The sequence below is a fragment of the Vanacampus margaritifer genome, chromosome 4 (genome assembly GCF_051991255.1).
Source record: "Vanacampus margaritifer isolate UIUO_Vmar chromosome 4, RoL_Vmar_1.0, whole genome shotgun sequence".
NCBI lineage: Eukaryota > Metazoa > Chordata > Actinopteri > Syngnathiformes > Syngnathidae > Vanacampus > Vanacampus margaritifer.
In genome coordinates, this window is record NC_135435.1 from 27680090 (window position 1) to 27705218 (window position 25129).

General features: G+C 40.4%; 1 protein-coding gene across 2 annotated transcripts in view; it reads left to right on the top strand.

The window, feature by feature from the left end:
• Positions 1 to 25129, top strand: part of acsf3 (acyl-CoA synthetase family member 3) — a 115342-nt gene that overhangs the window by 20157 nt on the left and 70056 nt on the right. The window contains exons 4-7 of one of the 2 annotated variants that reach the window (XM_077563608.1): positions 5029 to 5471; positions 5560 to 5596; positions 5740 to 5824; positions 6012 to 6246. The exons of the other annotated variant lie outside the window; for it this stretch is intronic. The gene's annotated coding sequence lies outside the window, so the exon portion shown is untranslated. The remainder of the gene's footprint in view (positions 1 to 5028; positions 5472 to 5559; positions 5597 to 5739; positions 5825 to 6011; positions 6247 to 25129) is intronic. 2 annotated transcript variants of the gene reach the window in all.

Here is a 25129-nt window from a genome sequence, read left to right on the forward strand (position 1 = left end):
AATATCAAGCCAGTGAAAGGTAAACAGGCTTCTCCAGGCAGATACAAAGGGAATGTGGTGGCTTTGAGAGCGCTGGAGTGCCGGCACGCGTCTGTGGCACAATGATAATAGCCCCGGGCCTGCCTGCATCCCAGAGATAAGGCAGAGCACTGGCATGTGTCGCCCCTGATCCCAATTTCACAGTCAATATTCATCCAGCTCGACAAACAAGCACCATTTAAGATAAAAAATAAATATAGAGTCCTTCTGCTATTACCTCCTGTTTATAAATCTGCACACAGCGCCCGCTGCCTTTTAAACAGTAGCAAACACACCCCCTCCCCAGCCAGACGAGCCCCCCCCCCCCCCCCACACACACACACCCACCTTCTTTCCAGGCACTTCACTCCTCCTCCCAATCCTCTCATCCTCATCTTTGCCGTCTTCCTGCACATCTGGGGATTTGCATTGCTTTGTTTTTAGTCTTCTCCGACTGCTGCAGGGGTGTGTGTCTTTATGTGTCTTCTCGTGAGGCCGTGTGAGTTCTGCGTGCGTGCCAGATGGTCATTGAGATGGAGGGCTGTATATTGTAGATATCCTGATGACTGTGCCAGCTTTGATTGATGCATGTGTGTTTTTGTCTAGTGGAACCTTTGCCACAACATACGGTGTCAAGTTGAAGCGTTTCCATACTGTATCATCTTCTCCTGACACAAATGAAAATCTTACATCGATCCGCTCATTCATCAGACACTTGTAGCTGTTACAAGGTAAACAATACGCACAAATTCTATTACCGTTTGACTTGAGCAGAGGAAACGGCGCGCCAGAAGCTTTTGAGTTTGGCTACATGTGACAAAGACAGGATCCACTACTAAGTAGTTAAGCTTAAAATAGTTTTTTAAAAGTTGGAGGAAAAAAATAAAATAATTTATCTTATCCTGCAGGAAGTTTGCCTCTAAAATAAGATTACATTCTGGATTTAACAACTCCCTATCTTGTATTGCAGGCCTTAAGCTGCATACGGCAGGCGGGCTGTGCTTTGATCACCATCTGCGACATTCCCAAAGAGAAATAAATCAAGATCTAAGCACAGCTGGATAACTTGTTTTATTTCTTTAGCTGGCGTGCGCTCAGAGTAACTGCCAAAATTAGTTTTGTGAGTTTTGCACCGTACAGTATTACAAAGAGTGTGAAGGGTGTAGAACCTAAGCCTGATGGGAGCCAGGACTGACATGTTGGTCACATCAACACAGTAGATTAAAAATAAATGCCAGAATCTTACATCCATCTAGCTGCTAGATGGATGTGCACACATAACCGGAGTTGGGCACTCACCGAATATATGGAATTAAGCGCAGGATGGTGGGCATCGTGATTGACGGGACCAAATTTCCCAGTTCTGGTCATAACTTCCAGGAATCCTGCCGCCCACTGCCTACTGACCACTGATCTGAATATATTACTGGATAGCCGATAGCACATACACGCCCGTGCAAGCCGTTGAAGCCACAGGGCGGCCATCTTACTCCTCACCATCTCGCGAGCAGACTACTGTATAAACGATACGGTATACGCACAGATTAGACATATACAGCTCGTGTGCTCTTAGTATGCGGGGCGGTCATTATTTTTTAACAAGTAATAATAATAATAAATACAATAAAATGAACAAGTATTATGCTGTTTCTACTAAGAACTGTCTCAAATGTTCTCCAATTTCGATACTGTAAATGTATAAGATCGTATGCCGAGAAACGTTTCTTAGCAGTAGTAATATGGCGGCCTCGCGGCTTCAAAAGTCTCGGCCTATCAGCCATCCAGTAATTTCTACAGATCAGTGCAACTGACTTAATACTTGCACTTTTTAGGACCCCTTAGCTGTTTAATAACCCGCCTGATGTACAATAAACGAACTGAGCACTAAATGAATGCTTGCATAAGCGTAGCAATAATGAGGAATTGACAACAGGAGGAAAACATCATCATCCCGGTGTGTCGTCACCTGAGCTCCACAGCACGGCCAGCTATCAGTATTGGGACGGAACCAGAAGGAAGGCTTGGAGAATGGTATGCGAGGAAGTTAGCATACCTGATAAGGATATATTTTTTTGTTTACTGTTGCATTCAGTGTTTCCGTCATTCGTCAAACAGGCGTCCGTCATTGTCAGACTGGGAAGGTCCGTTGGTACTGACCTGGTTATTGATGATTACATTGACTGACGAAAACCTACTTATACTATACAATGCTTAGTCCGTCCATTTTTCAAAGTTTCCCTTTATTCGTTAATCGTCAACAAAACGGGCGTCCATCATTGACGTTTTGACAGATCTTGCCCACCTCTGCTTATGAGGGATCACCTTAGAAGCGCACCTGTCCCTTCCTCATCTCTTTGGCCTTCTCCTGCCCTTCCTTTTTCTCTCCTGGTACGAACGTGTCCACGAATGACCAACTGGCCGTATCCCTTTAAATCTGGCCCGGGCTGAGCCGCTGCCTCGGCGAGATTGCTGCACACTCTCCGAGGCTCCACAGATGGGAGAGACAAGCTGCCAGCTGGCACAGGGACACCCACCATCCCCACTGGAAAATGGCCAACAGTCCTGTCTCTGTGGTCTCTGCTCGGCCCATTCACACTCCTGATCGTTACTTCTCCAACATTCTGCTCTAGCATGTATCACGCTCTCTCCGTTTGGCCATTTTTCTCGTTCTCTTTCTCACTCCTATATGTGATCAACATATTTTCACACAAAAAAGAAAGCATAATAGCATCAAGAATAATAGGCAAGGCAACTTTATTTCTTTAGCACATTTCATTTTCAAGGATTTTCAAATTACCAAAAGAACGTACATTAACAAAATTCAATCGTATTTATATTCAAAAGATTTGAAGACAATTAAAAGCAAAGGCAATAAATCAGGGATGTGATTTTTCCGCTAATTCGCGGAATTCCGCTTTTTTTATCTCCAAAAATAAAAAATTTAAATTTCCGGGTTTTTTTTTTTTTTTTTTTTTTTTGTAGTTCATTGTGTATGCACATGACTCCGACAGATAACATCTTCTGCTATAACAAAGACATTTGTGGTATGTTCTAATATGAGTTACTTTTCATTTGGTCATGATACAATTATTTGTTCATGAAATTTGAACTCTTCAACATTATTTATGTGTTAACTTAGTAATCACATTAGTTACATATGATGATATTCTCAGTGATAGTTTTTAAAAGCAAAGGCAGTCCAATGTTTTTGAATGTGACAGATTTTGAGTTGACTAAAACTGCCATTTTATATGGGATAGTTCAATATACATTGAAAATTTATGCTGTTGTTTTGTCTATTTCTTTGTCATGTGAGTGCATTGAAAGTACTTAAAAACACGGAAAACCCATGAGCTCCGGGAAGCCCCCCCTTGTCCCCCCACCAGGGCACTGCCCTGGATCGACCCCCGGCTGAATTTTCAGATAATTTCACTTTGGTCAAATCACATCCCTGAATAAATAAAAAGTAGCTTTCTAAAATTGCTAAAATACCGTATTGTGAAATTGATTTAAAAATGTTTTAAAAAATACCTTAATAAAATAAATGGGGAAAAAAGGATTTAAAAACATTTACAGTTGATGCAAACTTATTCCATTTGCGTTCAGCATAACAGCTAAATGCTGCTTCACCATGTTTGCTTTGAAACCTGGGCTCCACCAATTGACCTGAGAGCCCTATTAGTTTTATATTCAGTTAACATTTCCTTAATAGTGACCTTTGAAAGGTCTAAGGTATTATTGATACAACTAAAACATCTCAGAGATGAGGAATTGCACACGAAATAGGAATAACTCTCTCCACTTTATACTTTAGACGCTGACATTGACTCTGACAGTCATGATGCAATTTTATTTTTTTTTTTTGTGCCATTGATGTTAACACTATACTATAAACAGATTTATTTATTTATTTATTTTATCTGTCTCACCTTGCATTCTGGGACATTTTCAACACGGTGTAATACATCTTGATGACTGTGACTGTGATGGCGAAGACGCCAATGTCGTCGAGTGATGAGAAGAATGGTGCGATATGAAAACGTGTTGCCCATCTTTATGCATGACTGCATCCTGTTTAAGTGTACTGAGCATCACCGAACGTTTTTTTTTAGGTGGCTTAAAGTTGATGTGCAGAAACTTCCCTCCCCAGCCTTCTGCTGGACCACCTGCCGGGCACTGCCATGATTGCACAGTGAGATTGCTGTGCTAGATTACTGTGACCCGGCAGACTCCCTCCAGATGGATACACAAATACACACACACACGCTCGTACCGCACTACACTAACACCTGGCATTACTGTATATTTAAATACACTACAGTATATTGGAGACAGCAACGTGTGTTGATTACACATTTTGTAATACACATGCATTACATATCAGTCATGGTAACAATTGCTCAAAACGTAAAATAGTAGGTGGAGCTAATAGATGACAGATGCACCTAATTACATGAAATCTAAGTGTGTATTCTTAAGAATATAGAACTATCATTAATATACGCACCTGCAATGTCTAATGGAAGCTCAATTTACAAGAAAATGGTAAAATAGCTTTAAGAGTTCAAAATAAGCTACTTGATGCAAAAAACGAAAAGAAAAGAAAATTACTTTTCTGCAGCTGGTGAAAACAAACCACAGCAGATCTGATAAAACAGGGACGGTCCTGGAATCGGAATTGCAGCACGGGGGAAGATAAAAATGAATTGATGAGATGAAGAAATGTCCGGCAGATAGAATGTGGAGTCAGCAGCTTTGCCACCCGCACGCAAAGATTGGGCCATACAAAGCCTTCTATATGTTAAAGTTCGATAACGCAAGATTTCAACTGCTCATTATATATATATTTATTTATTTATTTGATCTGTTTCGATACATATGAAGCAATCAAAACAATTTTATTTTTTAAAAAATTGGTAGGATTTGAATGCACCAAATGCAACTGTACTTTCTGGTATAGTCTCAATCATCCTCCACCTACTTTACTTTCGCTCTTCTCTGTCTTTTTAGAGTCCCTGTCCCTACAATAGCGATCGCCAACTTTGACTTCGCTGTAATTTGACCACTATCAGGTAAAAAAAAAAGTTTGGATATTGGACTGATGGACCCGCGAAAGGTCTAATGAAGCTAGAGTTGTAAAATTAAGAGTTGGAGCTGCAATGCATCAGCCAAAGAAGCCCCAATGTCAGAACTATGACATTCTAAATGTGATGTTCTAACCACATGACCACCAAGTGTTACCTTTTAATACAGCTCTTGTATTGGATCTGATTATCTCGAGCAGGTGTAGCGTGACCCCTGAGTGAATGTTGTTGTTGGTTCCGTCAAACTATTATTACATTTTTGTGCTACTGAACTGGGCAGCCATGAGCAGAAAACATTAGAATATTCTAATGAAAACACATCAGTGCCTGTTCGATGAAGTGAAGAGGAAGAGTGTAACAGAGGAGGAGGTAAACTGACATGACACGCATCACTTTGCATCACGTTTGATGGACTGTCATTACGCTTCACATCCAACCGCACGTCTCTTTATACCAGACTGTGGACGTCACATGATATCAGTAAAACTGAGAAGGTAACTTAAGGCTCTTTACCCCCCCCAACCCATCGTCTACCCCTCAACCCCCGCCCCCCCCCCCCTTCCCCCATGCCCCACGACATCACCACCACCACCACCCATGTCCCTCCACTGCGTCTCCTCTCCTGTCATGTTTGCAGGAGCGAGAGCTGTGGAGGGTGGCACTCTGATGGCGTGAAGCCAGATGGCAGCCACAAGGCAGGCGGCGTGGCATCGAGAAATGAAGTGCGCGCACACACACACGCCCGCACACAATCACCCGCTCGTGCTTTCGCTCCTTAATGAAGGGCTATGAATTATTCATCGCACACACACAAACACACGTACGCCGCCTCTCGCAGGGCACATACACAGCTCCTGTCAGCAACAGAAGGCTCAGCGACTTCTCTCTATTTTATTATCATTTCTCCAGGCATTTTCCTTGCTTGTAAAGGAATACCAGGTGGTGCTCTAGCCCTCCTCCCAAACTACCAACCCCTCCTCCTACCACCAACCCATTTCCTTCTCGCACCCTGTCTGACTGACTGAGTCATTGCCACCTTCTTCCAACTTCCCAATGACTCTTCTTCCTTGAACCGACGTCTTTGGGATGAACGATCGGAAAAGCACACCGACCAAATGGATGTTGGAGGGCAGCCATCAGAAAGGTGACATTCCAAGGAGAATCCTTAATGAGGAAACGCATTCCAGGACTGAGCTCCCTTTTCAGACCTGACACGTCTTAAGGATGCTTATTGTTGCATCATTTACTGCATTTGTCGTATGGTTGAACTCATTTATATTTATAAAGCACTTTAAAACAACAACCCTTGCTACATGAAGTAACAATCAGTCATATGATGACAAAGAGGTAAAAAAACCCCAAAAAAACCCAATAGATAGTAAAAATAAAAACAAATATAAATTAATTAATCACATAAAATACAACAAACGCCATACAACACTCAAGCAAGTATGATGTTTTCTTAAGATGGAACTCAGGGACAGCAAATTCAATGAAAACAGCAGGGGCCCCAAAATTGAACCCTGTGGAACACCATATGACAGCGGGGCAGAGCGGGACTATTTGTGTCAAACGTCTAAGTAATCAGTTTTATTCAGTTAAACAATGACAAAGAGGTAAAATAAAATAAATAAACAAATATCACAATAGAGATAATAAAATAATAAATTTATGGATTTTTAGGAAAATCGATTGGATATCGCTTATTCGATAAAAACAAACAAAAACAATCTTAGTTCTTGTCTTATCTCTGTACATTTAATTTGGATCCTTCTGTACAATTAGCCAGTCTGATCACATTCAAAGCGTGTCCTCAGAGCTGAGCAGTGTAAAGTGACTGTCACATTTATGATGGGTGGAAAGATGAAAAGCTGCCCTTGCTGTCAAGGAGGTTCAAGGTAACAAAAGAGATGTGAAGGGAAAGGAGGGTGGGTTTGGTGTTACATGGGGAGGACCAGAGCTCTCTAGGGAGAGATAAGGATAAGTGAGCCTGATAAAGTGTTCATGTATGAGAGGAGTGATGGAGGATATATATATATATATATATATATATATTTTTTTTTTTAAAGAACGAGGAAGGAGAGTGACGGGAGGAGAGGGACAGGTTCTGCTGCTCTGCTAAAGGTCACCAGCCTCCCCAGTGAGGTTGAGTGGTATTTGAACCTCACTACTGGTGGTGCTATTGTATATTCTGCCCTCGTTCGTGTGTGTGTGTGTGTGTGTGTGTGTGTGTGTGTGTGTGTGTGTGCGTGTGTGTGTGTGTGTGTGTGTGTGTGTGCGTGTGTGTGTGTGTGTGTGTGTGTGTGTGTGTGCGCGCGCATTTGGCTGCAGACGCGGAATTTCAGACTGCATTAATTAAGAGCCCGCAACTGAGAAGGTACTATAAACTGTACACCGACCATTCATCGCAACATTAGGAGCACATATGCACATACTGCAGTATACTATTACGCAAGATATTAACTCATTCACAGCCATTGACAGCAATAGACGTCAAAAATTTATTTGAACTGAATTAGTTTAACATTTTTTTTCCATTTTTGTTAACGAGTATGAAAGCCTAGAATGAGTTTTTTTGTACATTTAGAACAGATATAAAATTTGTGATTAATCTCGAGTTAACTAGTGAAGTCATGCGATTAATTACGATTACAAATTTTAATCACCTGATGCCCCTAATTTTTTATAATCTTTAATTTGTTTAAAAAAAAAGATTATTATTTTTTTTTCATCAGGCGATTACAATTTTTAATCGTAATTAATTGCATGACTGCACTAGTTAACTCATGATTAATCACAAATTTTAAATCTGTTCTAATACAATTAAAAAAAAAAAGTCTAGGTATTCATACTATTGTTAACAAAAGTGGGAAAAAATGTGAAACTAATAAAAATAGTTCAAATGAATTTTTGACGTCTATAGCCGTCGATGGCAGTGAATGAGTTAATATTAAGATTATTTGACTGCCACTGAAGAGTACTGTCAAGTATTAATTTAAGTAAGCGTGTATTATATTATGTACTTATTCGGATTGTAGTTTGCAATATTGAAGAACTTTGCTTTTTCATCGTGATAGCTGATATTTTGTAGTTTGTCCTTATAGAAGACCCAACCGTTGTTGTGAGGAAGATCAAACTCTTGTATTTTGCAAAAGTGGTTATAATGTTTCATCTGTGGTTTATCGCATTACCAATTGGAAGCTGAATACACACAATTTATAATTGTAGTTAACGAAAACTAACAAAATCTAACATTGGAAAAAATGTTTTCTTCACGAAATAAAATTAATGTGTGAGTACTTAAGCCAATCTATAACTAACTGAAATTGCATCTTACATTTATAAAACTAAATAAAACTAACAATAAACATAGCGTAAATATCCGAAATTACCCTACATGAGATTTGCGGTTCTTTTGCATGTCTCTATAAACCGTTGTTTGCGATTTGTAGTTTATTTTTACATTATTACGCAATGAGTTGTAACATTAGTAACATTCGACTAATACTTCATTTATATAAAAACTAGACTAAAAATAAAGCATATTTGGGAAAAATAAATAAACTTAAAAACAAACCTGGTCTAAAAACTACTTGAAAGTGGATGATTTTAAAAATCAAAATGAAATACTACTTTCATGATCTGTGTTTGGTTTTGGTTGGTCCTTGTGTCTCTCGTCCTCATTGTCTCATCAAGTTCTATCACGTCCACCTGTGCTTGTCATCCCGCAGGTTTCTCTCGTTAGCTCGTTATTAGTGTGTGTATTTAGGCCCTGTTCACACGGCAGCAAAGCCGGATTCGTTCCTCAAAAAGAATCTTTTTGCCGCTTTGTTGTTTATTTAGATGACTTATTCTGAGCATACCTGACCTACGATGATGAAAAATCCCAAACTATTATAACCCTACTTAGAATACCATGACACAACAATGGTCATGATAAATGAGAGATAAAATAGTTGTGATGCTTAACTTTTTATTTACTTTCGTAAAGTTTGCTACAATTGCAAAACATTCTAATATCAGTCTACCAAGTAGAAAAATCTGTGAAGATTTGTCATTAATTGCTTTTGATGCCTCTAAATATTTCTTATTCAAGAAGGCTGTCCACCAAAGGAATGAACAATATAAACAAAAGCTATTAAATAAAATATTACATCACACAAAAAGGAAAAAAAAAAAGATATGCGTATTATCTATGGCGCTCTACCCAGTGTGATTTTTGTGCAAGATGGTGTCATTGTTCTCGCTTCTTTATTTCCGTCAAAGTGAGTGTGACTAATTTCTGGAGACGTCAAGATGGAGGCTTACGTGAGCGAGCATACGGGGAGGGGGGGGGGGGGGGGTGCGGCGTGTGTGCGTGTGTGTGAAGCTGCAGGAGGCACTACAAATGAGGTTTAAAGTCCAGAGTGATGTTGATGGAGTGAGACAAGGAGGGGAGGGCAGAGGAGGCTACGGTCCTTATCACCTGGGCCTCGCTCCTGCGCACATGACTCGCCAGCCGACACTCGTTCCGTTACCCCGTCAGTCAATAGATCTTTGGTGTGATTGGTTACGATTGAGTCCTCAAGAGGAGCAGAAAGACGGAAGCGCGTAATCAGAGCAAATATGGTGGATTGAGTGTGTGTGTGTGTACAACAGAAAAACAATCTTGAGTACATTAATTGGAGATTATTTTTGTTGCTATATCTCTTATTGGTTAAATAGTAAATGTAACAGAATATAAGTTTGTATAAAGTGCATAGGGCAAAGATGTTCAAATAACATTTCTGAAACCTTAACTTGGTCCGAGTCAACCATTTAAAGATAACCGGCATTGAGGTTTTTTAGAAGCATGCTATGAAATATTTTCAATCATTTTGACAGTTTTGAGATGAGACTTTTGTCAAAATCTCAACTCAACTTTATTTATATAGCTAATTATTTATTGAAACATTCTTTGGTGAATAAATGTTTGTTTTTAAAGAAATAAACTTGCCAAAATCGCTCGTATTAATGACAGAAAATGTGGTATCGTACATTATTATGAACTCTTTCATTATTGATATACTCTTTACAGTATATCTCATAGGCGTCAAACTCAAGGCCTGGGGGCCAGTTTCGGACCCGCAACAGCATTTTAAATCTTGTGCATGTTTTGTGCAGATTTTCTTCACCATCGACGACACTGAGATACAAAATATTGAAAGCATTTTTTTTTCCGCAATTCCCCTTCGTTGTAAAATAAAAATAGCTGAACACAACAAAACCATAACTACAATGTGTCTGGTGACAAAAATATATTTATTTATGTATTTTTTTTTTTACAAAAAATATATATGTATATGCGGTTCAACAAAAATGCAGAATATTAAACAAAAATGTCAATTTTGGTGCTGCGATTGTTTAACAACATGAGAACATTTTAAAAATGTGGTTGATGATTAGTCTGTCACAGGCAAGTAGCACCGTCCTTCTAAAGGCTTCTTTTAAGTAAAAGACGGGGTTTACTCTCAACATCAATAGTAATGACTGAGAGAGTTCAGCCTGCATTGTTGAAATGATTTTTAAATAAAGTTATTTGCAAGTCTGGGACTAAACTCCTTTTTTTCCCTCAAGTATGTTGTACAAAAAGCACTTTCGGTTTTAAAGGGCACAATTCCTCCACATTAACATAAATAACAAATCTCCCTTTTGTATTTTAATCGCTACTGGAAATGGAAGCGTCGTTTACAAGTTCATTTCCTCAACAGAATGTGAGCTCGGCCTCACGCTGGGTGGGAAATGTTTCATTTAGCATCAGGGGACATGGGCCAAAACAAAACAAGAGTTTTGGGGATTTACCAGCCTTATTTCGAATTACATCAAAGTCATGTCCGTCCAACATGTAATGTGGGGCGGGGGGGGGGGGGTACCTTGCTTTAAGCTGCTGGTTGCACAGCTAAAGACCTTGCAAGGGGTCCGGGCCTTCCTCCCTGTCTGTCCTAAATGGCTATGTAATTGCAGGGCTGCCGCTTGCGAGCCCCTGCTGTGAAGAGATGAAAGCTTGACTGGCTCAATCATGACCCCTTGATCCCGCCTCTCATTGTGTCCTTTTTTTCATAAGCTTTCTGTCTTTCTTCTCCTCCCTGTTGCCTCTAAACTCGGCTGTCACTCACTCCATCTCAGTGTGTCACCCCCAAACAAACACTGTATATATACATTTCACATTGCGTTGGCTGTGGCTACCCTGGCCAGCTTTTGTCAATGCTGGTACGTGAGGATGCTCAACAGGGTCCATCTTAAAACCTCAACAGTGACGTGGAAATCAGGAGCTGATACTGAATGTTTTCCCTCGTCAAGTAAATACAGGATTTACTAGACGGGGGGAAAAAAACTCTTTAGAAATATTGGTGAGAATTGAGACAAAGCTCTACCCCTTAGTATTTTGGTCTATGAGACGAAGTGACGTCAGAACCACAGTAGTGATTTTTCCAGCTCATACAGTACATTTGAGTAAGCCTAATTTGTTATGTTTGTCATCACTTATATAAGGATTTGAGAGAGGAAATCATGAACAACTTCAAAATGTCCGATTGTCAGCCCAAACCATTTTTTTTTTTTAACAGATCGGGGAGGAAAAAAATCAATTTGAGCACACCCAATGTCAGAGGATTATCATTTAGGATAATCTTTCAGAGACATCTGATAATCAGACATTTTCTGGAACTGATCACGAAAATTCTCAAATGGGTTGAATTATTTTTATGTCTATAGTCGGTTTAAGATATGACAACATTATGACATTGCACTATAGTATGTCTCCAACAACATGTATTATGTCACAAACAAAAATGCCAGTTATCATTTGAAGATGTTCACAACCAGATGAATGAACAGATGCTTCAAAAGACATATGACGCTTTGTGAGATTATATTCTCTCTTTAGCAGTCGCTGCCATGACATTGCCTTAATGTTGTGCTTTTCACTTCAAAGTTCTTAGGGTTTTCAAAGAAATTAATATTCATGTGTGCAGCTTGGCTTTACAGCAGCTGTTGACATAATTACAGAGGGGGGAAAGTGTGAAATTAATTTTAAATCTAATGTAAATTATAGTGATTGGCAGAGCTGCGCTAATCGTCATGTACAAAGAAAATATGCACGCCTCAAGCTTTTTCATATGCAAGAGGAGCTGCACTGATAAACAAAGCATCGTTTAATAAACGAACACAGTTAGTTGCAGGTAAAAGTCTGTGAAGCCTTTGGGTGGCTTTCTGCGTAAATTGGTCATGAACTGTGATCTGATCTTCATCGAGTCACAACAAAAGACAAACACATTCTGCTCAAACTGATACCACACCAACAATTATATGTTTTTATTTCAAAATTCAACATTCAAAGTGTGTCATACTACCGACGTAGCAGCTGTGGCTAAAATTTTTACACTGCTAATGCTAATTTAGTATTGCTAGTTTTGCTATTTTGCTAAAGCTGGATTGCGTTTGCTGTGACTAACGCTATCTTAATATTGCTAGTTTTGCTATTTTGCTAAAGCTGGATTCCTTTTGCTGTGACTAACGCTATCTTAATATTGCTAGTTTTGCTATTTTGCTAAAGATGGATAGCGTTTGCTGTGACTAATGCTAGCTTAATATTGCTAGTTGTGCTATTTTGCTAAAGCTGGATTGCGTTTGCTGTGACTAACGCTAGCTTAATATTGCTAGTTTTGCTATTTTGCTAAAGCTGGATAGCGTTTGCTGTGACTAACGCTATCTTAATATTGCTAGTTTTGCTATTTTGCTAAAGCTTGATAGCGTTTGCTGTGACTAATGCTAGCTTAATATTGCTAGTTTTGCTATTTTGCTAAAGCTTGATAGCGTTTGCTGGGACTAACGCTATCTTAATATTGCTAGTTTTGCTATTTTGCTAAAGCTGGATAGCGTTTGCTGTGACTAACGCTAGCTTAATATTGTTAGTTTTGCTATTTTGCTAAAGCTGGATAGCGTTTGCTGTGACTAATGCTAGCTTAATATTGCTAGTTTTGCTATTTTGCTAAAGCTGGATAGCGTTTGCTGTGACTAACGCTAGCTTAATATTGCTAGTTTTGCTATTTTGCTAAAGCTGGATAGCGTTTGCTGTGACTAACGCTATCTTAATATTGCTAGTTTTGCTATTTTGCTAAAGCTTGATAGCGTTTGCTGTGACTAACGCTATCTTAATATTGCTAGTTTTGCTATTTTGCTAAAGCTGGATAGCGTTTGCTGTGACTAATGCTAGCTTAATATTGCTAGTTTTGCTATTTTGCTAAAGCTGGATAGCGTTTGCTGTGACTAACGCTAGCTTAATATTGCTAGTTTTGCTATTTTGCTAAAGCTGGATTCCTTTTGCTGTGACTAACGCTATCTTAATATTGCTAGTTTTGCTATTTTGCTAAAGCTGGATAGCGTTTGCTGTGACTAACGCTATCTTAATATTGCTAGTTTTGCTATTTTGCTAAAGCTGGATTGCGTTTGCTGTGACTAATGCTATCTTAATATTGCTAGTTTTGCTATTTTGCTAAAGTTGGATAGCGTTTGCCGTAACTATTTATCACAAATACGCATCTCCATAATTATGTGTCATAATAAATGGTCTTTGAGAATCGTGTCGTTAGTGAGGGGTGCGTTTGGTCAGACCTGAGGTGGGCGCGTATTAGTGAACTGATGCTACATTCAAATTTTGCTCACGGGTTTAAAAATGCAAACTCCCTTTAATCTGAGAGTTTTTGACTTGATTCATATGCGCCGCAGACCTTGACTTTTTCAAAAAATAATTTTGGTAAGATTCTGGATCCAGCCCTCTAAAGTCTGTGTCAACTCCATTCCAGCTTCTCATTGACTCGCCTAATACCCTTGGTGTTAAGTGCCTGTTTGTTTGAGATATGCTGCGAATATATAAAGGAAAAAGACCGAAGAATATGAGAGGGAAGAGCGAGAGAGACATCTTTTCCTTACTTTATGTAAGTGTGTGTGTTTGCTAAAGGGAACATACAGTAAATCTCTTGAGACGCACCGGTACAGTATCTGACAGGCACCCAACCCTAAATTTGAACTTTGTTCACGTAATCCTATGTCTGGATGATGATGTTTTGGCTTGGCAATGGCAACTGCTTGTTTTACTGTAAAATGAGAATAATACTCATTTTGGGGGAGTATTATACAGGGGGCTTAAAAAGAAATGTCAAATCTTCACATTGATTAGAGTATAAACAATTTGGACATTTAACCAGTGCCTATGGGAGATATAGAATAGAATAGAATCACTGATTTATAGCGCGTTTTATACGCAACTAATCAATATGCTTCATATACTGTACATAATTTAGGACTGTAATAAAGTAAAAGATTATTAATACTAATTTTAAGGTTGTTTGAATTTATATATTTGCACCTTTTTCATTTTAAAATGCCTAATTTAATAAATCTTGTTTGGTCCAAAAGGAACATAATTATAGTGTTTCAAATCATTTTATTTGTCCTAATATTTTTTTAGGTTTCTTGTTTTGTACCAAAAAAAATCATTGTTTGAATATTTATGATTTCAATTATTACCAAAATAAAAGTGATTATTATTTTTTCCATAATCAAACAACCCTAACATAATTAAATGTAAAACGTTTAAAAGCCGTTACAGACTTAAAGAGGTGTAAATGGAAGAGTAACAAAATTGCAAAATTCTTGCTAAAATTACTAAAAGAGCCTCCTATAGTGCAAGAACAGGATTTTTGAAAAATCTTTGGTATGGGAAAAGTGCATCGTTTCTAACCTGGATTGAAAAGCATTTACACTTTATTGGTATGTTTTTAATATTTATTCGTTCATATTATTAAGTACAGAGAAAAATAATGCTGGGGGGAGGGGGGAGGATATTACGGTGCATGTTATTCACAGGGTTTTACGGTCATTCAAATGCTTACCTTACTGCTATGTCAAAAGAGAGGCTATCGCATGAAAGTCCTAATGAAAATATACATTTATTGAGACAAACATACATATGACATATATCGAAAGGCTTGTCACGCCGCGCATCACGTTGGCATCTGGGGTATCCCGTAGTTGCCTCCACCCAAATTAAAACAAAGAGGGCCAAAAGATATTTTCCAATTCAGCAGATGTGAGTCATTTCATCTTGTGATTCAAATGAGTTTGGTGTTTTGTGTGAACAGATGTCCGTACCCCGCCTCCTTTATCAACATTAGCTGATTGGGTTTTAGCATGCAGCTTGCCGCGCCTCTGCCTCACAGGTACTAACACACTAATCTGCCTCTGCACAGCTGTGCAGCCCGGTGGAGGAGGGCGGAGTGGAGAAAGCAAGAGTAGGATGGGGAAGGGCTGCGAGGGATGGAGAAAATGATGAGGAGGGAGGAAAGGGAGCGGGAGGGAGGGAGGGTGAGAGATGGCGAGTGGCCTGGAGACAGGATGCAGATGAGACAGAGAGACAATTGGAGGAAAACAGATGCCAACAGAAAGAAGAAAATACACAATGGAAAAAGTGAAGGAAAACAAATGAGAAAAGTGTGAATAGTAAAATGAAGTGTGCGGACAAAGCTATTAGTCAATATGTCCATTACATTTACAAGGACTGAAAATGGACACGTCTTCCCTTGCGGCTTTCAGAGTTTTCTACCTGTCTTTGGAACTCACTGTCAAATTTTTCACATGCGATTTGACATTTGCAAAAAAATAATAATTCTCATCAGGGTCCGTTCAACATCGTAAACATTGGTCGGCAACCATTTAAATTGTTGACGGACGTCTGGCGAATGTATTTACGACCTCGAATGAACGCGGCCATCAGTGGACGGAAACGACGCCGATGTGTGAAACCCGGAAGTCAGACGTCGGTGGCATCGTGCGCGCGCAGGTGCGCGAGTGTGTCACGCCGCAATTTGCATGCAGCTTTGTGCGCATTTCTCCTTGCTGTCCTAAAAATCCACTGTCTCAACTGTGGGATGTTTTTTGTTTGGTGTGCTGCTAGTGAAGCCGCGCGTCTGTTTTTTGTCTGCGTGGGCGGGTGCCACGTCGCGCCAAAGACCTCTGGCACGCTTGTTTACCCAGGCGTCATGCCACAACAACGGGACTCTTTCTGTCCGCGCACCTGTTTGCAGCCCCGACACCACAAGCAGTCAGTGCACAAAGAGCACCTCTGCACCCGTGAGGGGAGACGTGGGAGGGGGCGGGGGGGGAGTGAATTAGGGCTTCGGGAGGGGGTGGAGGAGGCAGGTGAAGTGTATATCGCCATACAAGAGGCGAGGGGTGATGAAAAGCAGGATGATGACGGTGAATCACACTTATGGAAGGTGGAAAGAAGAACCCAGAGTGATGTTACGTTTGTGAGGATGAAGGCCATAAAACAAAAGATACGTGAAGGGTGTGCGTCCCCGGTCCCGGTGACGTATGGCGCTCGGGTGCATTGCCTCTTTTGCGTCACTCTTCTCTTCTCCACCCCGGGAGCTGATCGGGTGCACTCAGCTTGTGAGCTCATTAAAAAAAAAGCAGCCATTATTCCCACATTTGCACGCATCACATGCAAAACTAATTTACTTGTAAGAAATTAAAAGTTCATTTTAATTGAGCTCGCACTGCAGTATGCAAATGAGGAGTACATAATGTACATTGATGCGGAGCCGACGACACAGTTGTATGGACGACACGCTGGAAATGGGATTAACCCTTTCGGGACAATGTTTAGAATGTTGTAAACAAAATCGCCAGAGACTAGCATGGATTTGTAATTCATTGAATGTGTGCATTTTCAAATGTTGGATGCTCTTTTATGAATATGTGCAGGGCCGTTCCTAGCCAATGTGGCACCCTAGGTGGGATTACATTTGGTGCCCCCTCCATTGATGATTTACAAATCGCTGGCGTCGGGCCAAAACCTCATGATAGGTGTGTGTGTGTGTGTGTGTGTGTGTGTGTGTGTATGTATATCACCCAATCTATACATAGAATACGCACGGTATATTCCCCAGGTAGACACCAGAGGTCATCGACAAAGACCGAGTTGGAACTTTAACTAAGATGGAACTGAGTGTGTTTTTGTCTCCCGAGAGTGTGTCAACCCAACCCGGAGCCGTGCGCTGACCTTCATGACCCGGCCTTGAGCTGTCAAATAGCCGATAACATGTCAATAAGTTTACTGGAGAGTTCCATTAGTGGAGAGGGGAGGTGACGAATTGTGTTAGGAGGGGGACGGGTTGCAGGGAATGGTAAACATACAAAAGACTCAGATGCAGTTTCTTGCTATGGTTGCTTTTTCTTTGGCTTGATTATATGTTTGTTTTTTTCTTCCCATCAAACAATTGGGCATTAAGAATATAAACTTACGTTGAAAGCAGATTGACTCCAGAATGGCCATAAATGTAGTCTATATGTGTATATATATTTATATCTGTCATAAAAGTGAGTTGTTTTTTTTTTTTACCCGGTTACTATTTGTTAACTCATGGATCGTTGTGTTGTGATAATGATGTTGTCAGTTGCTGTGTCCCTTGTGATGATATTTGTAGTTGCTATGTCACTTATGATGATGTTGCATTAGCCAGTCTTAGTTTGTGTAGTCACTCTTATTTTCTTTTTGTTGCTATGCAGTTACTATGTCATACGTGACTGTTTTGGGGCTGGCTTGTGGGTCATTGAATGAAGATGTCAGTTGCCACGCCCCTTGTGATGATATATGTAGTTACTATGCAGTTAATGTGTCACTTATGATGATGATGTGGTGGCCACTCTTAGTTTCTCTAGTCACACTTTTTTGTGGTTGCTGTGCAGTTACTATGTCCCTGATGATGATGATGTATTATCTACTATTAGTTTGTGTAGTAACTCTTATTTTGTAGTTGCTACAGTATGCAGTTACCATGTCACTTATGATGATAATGTTGCCAATTGCTATACAGTTGCTATGGCCCTGTAGGCCTGTATGTCACTCTCATAAAATTGTACTGAATGACACTTTTGGCAGTTGGTTGAGCTTTCTTACAGCCAGCTCGGGATTTTTTCGTCAAGGTTTTTTCCGTCAAGTGTTTTCTTTTAGGCTTGATGCATCCAGCTATGCTCTTACTTTGTATTTTTAATATCTGCTTTCCAATATCCGTCTTGCCTGCATTTGGTTCCTTCACCTCACGTGACGCTCATCTTAAAGTTACTCTCGCACTGGTCTGAATAAAGTAATTTAAAAGTTGATGGCCTGTAGCTTTTCATGGCATCAGCATTTTCCATTACAATCGATTAGCTGTACAGAACCTTCTAGTCATATCGTCCAATCTGAAGCTGAGTCAGCAGTGACGGCGCAGAGTGTGCGATCCGTGCTTGCTTGCGTTCACCCCGCGATGACAGGTGAGCTTGGCACCGGCGCGGCCCGACTGCTTGGCAAAGACGCTTGCGCTATAGAGCGGAATGAGAGGAGGGCACACTGTTAGCTGGCGTGTGCGTGCCCTTAATGAGCAAAGTGTTGATTTGGCGCAGATCCTAATAGGATCAAAGCTGTCATTTGGCTCCCCCAATGGCTGACAGGAGGCCAGGCCTGGCACGCCACCAAGAAGGAAGGGAAACGACATCACGCTCGCAAGCTACGTAGGCACACATAGTGACAGCCTCTTTGTTTTTTTTTTGTTTTTTTTAGCCACTGCTTTTCACCGTCATTCCATAAAAACATGCAAATGATCTAATGAAGCTCGACCTCATTATTGAGCTGTATGACAGGAAGGAGATAGTCCTGACGGATGATCATTAATGTTTGTATGCGCAGTCAGTGTGCGGGAAAAGCCTCAAGGCCGAAATGACTAACAAAGTAAAATCCCAGACAGTGAGGGCAATCGGAGCAATGAATGTAGATGATATTGTAATGCTCTAAGGAGCCTCTAAGCTGACTCGGGCTCATTGAGAAGAATGATTTATTGTGCGGGAGTAAGTGGGGTTTATTTTGGCTTGGGAGCGCCGCGTGCCCCCAGGGCTGATGATGGATGCGCACACACACTTGTGTTGTCATTTAGATGCACACCAACAACTTATAGGAGAATGTTAGCATGCTACAAAAAATTGTCCAAAGTAGTCAGAATTAGTGAGTTAATTTTGAGTTAATTTAAAGTTTAATGACACAAATTTTTTAAATGCGCAATTAATGACACCTTCGGTGTGTGAAACGGAACATGAACTGGGCTGTCACCAATGTCTTACAAATGTAATTATGCCATCTAGTGGCAGAAAAAAGACTCACTTTTTACAGTACAGTACATCTCAACTTAATTTTATGAATTATTATGAAATTACTGTATCAATAAAAGATGCAGCCATATTTCTATTAGTTTTTTCCCACTTTTATGTTGACAAGAGTATGAAAACGTGTACATTAGGAACAGATATAACCCTTAAAATTTACATATTAAAAAATTTAAATTTAGTTATTATACATATATTGATATAAAATTTGTGATTAATCGTGAGTTAACTATTAAAGTATTGCAATTAATTACGATCCAAAAAATAATCACTTGACATCCCTAAAATGTACATATATATTTTTTTAATTTAGTTATTATCCATATATTGATATAAAATGTGCGATTAATCGTGTGTTAACTATTGAAGTCATGCGATTAATTAGGATTAAAAAAAATTATCGCCTGACACTCCTAGTTCAAAGTATAAAGTATAATGACAGAAGAGGAACGCGGAAAAGTAATCACAGAGTGTGTGGGGGGAGGGGGGGTGGGGTAAATGTTCTCAAAAAAAGAAAGAAAAGAAAAAAAGAAACTACTTTCCTTTGCCCGATGAAATAAAAATGCAAATGTTTTTTTGTGTGTGCTACCTGCACTTTTTCTCTTCTCCACTCTCGCCTCTCGCCTCCTCCATCCCTTTGTCTCAAAATTAGTGAAGCAGAGTGCTCGGGCGGCTAATTACGTATTCAAATGAAAGAGGCTTGTTAATGTTGCACTGGGGAGAGGCAAGATGATTGGGAGAGGGTGATGGAATTGAAATGAGTGCCGGGGTGTCGTTCGGGCGGCGGCGGCGGCGGCTGCAGTGGTGGCGGTGCATCTGGAACCAGCCGAGCGCATCCTGGCAGATGTCACCTCCCGGGGGGTGATTGGAAGACAGGGTGGGGAACAGAGAGAGGGAGTATGTGGGTGGGGTAAGGGGTGAGGTAGGAGGGAGGTGTGAAGCGGGGGTGAGGAAGGGGGGAGTACGGTCAGACGGGGGATGCACACGTCGCAATGACAGGGTGGGTGGCGAGAGGAGGGAGGGGAAGGCTGTGTGTGTGTGGGGGGGGGGGGGGGTGTTGGGAGGGGGCATATGGCTTTGTTTCAACAGAGGACACACAAAGGAGAGAAATTGGATGGTTAATTTAGCACAGCGGAGAAGGAGAAAAAATGAGCTAATGAGCATGTTGTTTTTGTCCCTTTGTGTGGTCGTACACCACATCATGACCACTTGCACAATTTGATGACATTCCATTTTGAGTTCTTTCAAAAAAAAATACAAAAATGTCAGTTGCGATTGACAATGTCAGTGAGGAGTTTATGTTAGCTTGCAACATATGCGAGCCGCGTCTAATATATCGACTCGTGCAAGTCGCTAAATGAGGTAAACAAAATATTATGAGCCGCTCTCAGGATAATTCGGTGCAGTTCCACGCCACTGCTCTGCAACTCCATCCATCAATCAACTTCCAACTTCTCCCGTGCAGCCACAACATCGATGTAGGATCTTGTGTTGTTGACTAATGTACAACTTAGATTAGATTCGTGTGTGGAGCAAAAGGGAAGCACAGAAAGGAAAGTCTCGTGCTGAATGATGTACAGGGCGAGGCGTTCATGTTCATACTCGCCATCTGCTCTCTGCGTCCTTCCTCTGACATACTTCTCACCCATACGGGCGCACACACTTGCTCACAAACGTACCGGACCTGTATCCAGCATGCGCGCGCATGCACACGCACACACTTGATCCCGTATTCATAAGGGCTGTCCTGCCAGCTCGGTACCCTGAGGCCTCCTGCCCTGTGGCCTGCAGCCATCATTAGGGAGAGCCTGTACGCTCATTATTGATCCTCTGCCTGGTAATTCTGTGTATGGGCTGCGCCGCTGGGACTGGTGGCCCTTACCTGTCCAGCTGCAAGGATTTTCTGTCCGTCTCATCACCACACATCTGCATCTATCTATCTATCTATCTAATTATCTCTATCTATCTATTTATCTATCTCTCTCTCTCTCTCTATCTATCTATCTATCTATTTATCTATGTATCTATCTAATTATCTCTCTCTATCTATCTATCTATCTATCTATCTATCTATCTATCTATCTATCTATCTATCTAATTATCTCTCTCTCTCTCTATCTATCTATCTCTATCTATCTATCTATCTATCTATCTATCTATCTCTATCCATCTCTCTCTCTATCTCTCTATCCATCTCTCTCTCTCTCTCTCTCTCTCTCTATCCATCTATCTCTCTATCTCTCTCTATCTATCTATCTATCTATCTATATGTCTCTCTCTCTATCTATCTATCTCTCTCTCTCTCTCTATCTATCTATCTATCTATCTATCTATCTATCTATCTATCTATCTATCTATCTATCTATCTATCTATCTAATTATCTCTCTCTCAATCTATCTATCTATCTATCTCTCTCTCTCTCTCTATCTATCTAATTATCTCTCTCTCTATCTATCTCTCTCTGTATCCATCTATCTATCTCTCTCTCTCTATCTATCTATCTCATTATCTCTCTCTATCTATCTCTATTTATCTCTCTCTATATATATATCTATCTCTCTCTCTCTCTCTATCGATCTATCGTAGTTAGCTAGCTAGCTAACTACAGTATCTAGCGAGCTAGCTATGTAGCTAGCAGGCTACCTACTTACCTACCTATCTATAGTAGCAGGCTACCTAGCTACATAGCTAGTTACAGTATCTACAGTATCTATCTATCTATCTATCTATCTATCTGTCTGTCTGTCCACCCTTTCTTCCACTTTACCTCCATCCCCTCCTTTTTTTTTTTTCCTGACGGAGATGCATGGTGTTTCTAATTTGGCATGCAGACATTAATTCCAGCACAGCTGCTGCCTCCTCCTCCCTCTTCCTCCTCCTCCCTCCATCCTCTGCCCGCCGCTTCTTCCCCCTCAACCCCACATCTTCGACTCCCTCCCTCACTCCCTAAAGGCTTCTCTCTAATGTGCAGCTTCAGAGAGGCGCGGCAAATTAACACCATTTGTTCTGCGGAGCATGCCTTCTTCTCAACACTACAAGCATATCTTATGAGGTTTGTCTCAATGTGAGGGATCACTGGGAGGAGATATACAAAACATTTATTTTTTTTGCAACGCTTTTTTCCCTATTCTAATCCAAAAGCCCAAAACTCAACTACAGTATGTGTGTGTGTGTGTGTGTTTGTTTTATTTTTACACTAGAGATAGCAACCCTTGTTACTCTTTTATCTCTTCACAATTGTGCCTTCAGGAACAGTGTTTTGCCTCTGCTTACCAACTGCTGAGATCTATTTCCTGCTGTGTTAAAACTAATGCATTGGCACATAAACAAGGAATGTTTTATTCAAATGTTCTATTTAGAATTAAATCTGAGAAAATGAGAAGCAAATATTTTGGCTGAAGGCTGAGTGATGCTGTGAATAAGAGGAGAAAGGAAGGAATTGGTTTACAGCAATGTTGAACGTGACCTGCCGTATTCAATGAAATACCACAAAATCCCATGTATAATCCCCCCCCCCCCCCCCTTCGACAAATCATCCTTAAAAAAACATATTTTTCTCTGTACTTGTGTATAATATGGTCCCTTGATTTGCTGGCATTTTTCATGTGCCAAAGATATTTTTAAGGATTTGAGTTATTCTGGGCTGCTGAGTTAAAGAATAAACAACATCTGTTTCTGTGAATTGGCTCTTGTTTACAGTGTTTCTGCTGGGGTTAGGTTCCAAAAAATAGCCGCAGTAAATGAAATGCGTGAAGTAGTTAGCTTTATCTTTTACATTTATTATAAATGTTTTAAGGCTCTAAAATTCCTCACCACACAGTTTACACACTTTTCTCATTGAGGCAATTACATTTACATTACTGTAAAAAAAAAAAAAAAGCATGCAAAATTGCACAAAAAAAATTCTTGAAACAGCGATGCCGCGAAAAGTGAACCTGTGTGAGGAAACACTGTATTGATATTTTTGACAATTGATTGATAATCCATTTGGGGATATCAAAAAATGCTAGTCATTTATTCCCTAATAAAAGTGAAACAAGCTTGTTGTTTATTGCTAATATTACCTAAAAATTTCTGAATTTTTGTTAGATTTTTACATGAAACATGATTGCACATAGAAGGCTCTTTGGTTTGTTAAAAAGCATCAGTAGGAACCGACAACTCTGACAGGCTGTCAGCATCAGCATTGATTTATTATTATTATTATTATTTATTTTTTCCCGTGTACAATATAATATTGGCCAATTTTATATCACATAAATCTGTAACAGACATTTGGCCTTTAAAAAAATATTATTTTTTACGTGTACCAGCAAAAATCATAGTTTTTTTATTTTTAAATATATATTTATTTTTTTTATTATTATTATTTTTAACATTTATTAATGTATCTATTAGTAAATCCATGTAGGCCTATAACACGGTGGGACCATTTTGGATCATTTTATTTGAGGAAAAAATGCGCCTTATTCGCAGTATTTTACAGCGGGGTGGGGGGGGGGTGGTGGTGGGAGGCCTCCTCCAACAACCCACCTGCCCCTCCCGCTGGGACCAAACCAGGTTGTCTCTCTATGGGCGTATCTCCTAATGGACCTCTTTCCCTCTGGTCGTTCCCCCTCCCTTCTCAAACCCCCTTTTTTTCCCCCGTATTTTATTTACCTTCCTCTGTGCATCCATCCCCCCTTGCCTGTGAGATAACAGCATTATTAACTGGCCTAGTTGACCTACACTCCCGATAAGCTACGCCCACTGAGGAGCCCTGCTTTTCTTTCCCTGCTGCTTGGTTACTATCTTGTGAACCAGCAGTGGCCATAAACATTGAGTGATTGGTATAAAGTCTACCTGGACAGAGATGCTAAATGCAGATAGACTCACTCGCCAACATGAAAAGGGCTTAAAAGGGAATTGAACGCCAAATGTAACGTTTAGGGGAGGTAATACTGAATAATTGTATTAGTTGTTAATTAGCAAGTGAGGAAAGCATTTTGATTATCTCAAGTGGAAATAGTGCCTAATGTGGGCCAGAGAGTAGTCAGCTGGGCCTCAGCTGGGAGAGAGCTCTTTACCACAGGTGCATGCTGGGAGACTGACGGGGGAGGGATCAGCCAGAGACGAAACACGAGTCTTTTTTTTTTTTTTTTTTTTTTTTTATAAACACAAGCTTTTTATGTTGCCTGTTCCAAAAATGTTTCCAAAAAGGGAATAGTGTTAAGTGTGTAAATGAGACAAGCATATACAGTAGGTAAAAGAATTTGACAAATGGGGAGACGGCGGGCCGCCCGAGCATCTGCTTGAAGGCAGGAGAGGGGAAGAAAAAGAAAGAAAGCGGCTGAAAGCAGGGAATCGAGAGCGAGAGCGGAGGGATGAAGTGTTGCTGCACTTGGAAAGCTGCCTCCACATCTGCTCGTCCATGATGTCTGCGCCAGCCGTCAGCTGTCATTTTGGACCGCAGTCAAGTGGAGCAGAGGTACCGCCTGGCTCCGTGCCTCCGTGTGTACCCAGAAAGCTCGTTTGTTTTTTCCAATACACTGAAATGCCCTCCATCTCTCGGTCCTTGTGTCTACTCTTGACCCATCAAGTCAAGGAAGGGGGGGGGGAGTGGTTCTATTTTTAGCTTTTCAGGTGCGGGAGGACAATCTGGCCTTGATTTGACAATTATCTTTCAGGATTTCTGTGTTAATATTTACTTGACCTGCTAAAGCAGTGGTTGCATTCAGTTGGGGGGGAAAAAAAACTCCTGTTTTTCTGACGAATTTTTGGGGGAGCTTTGTTTTTGTTTCTTTCTGATATATATTTTTTTGTCATAAAA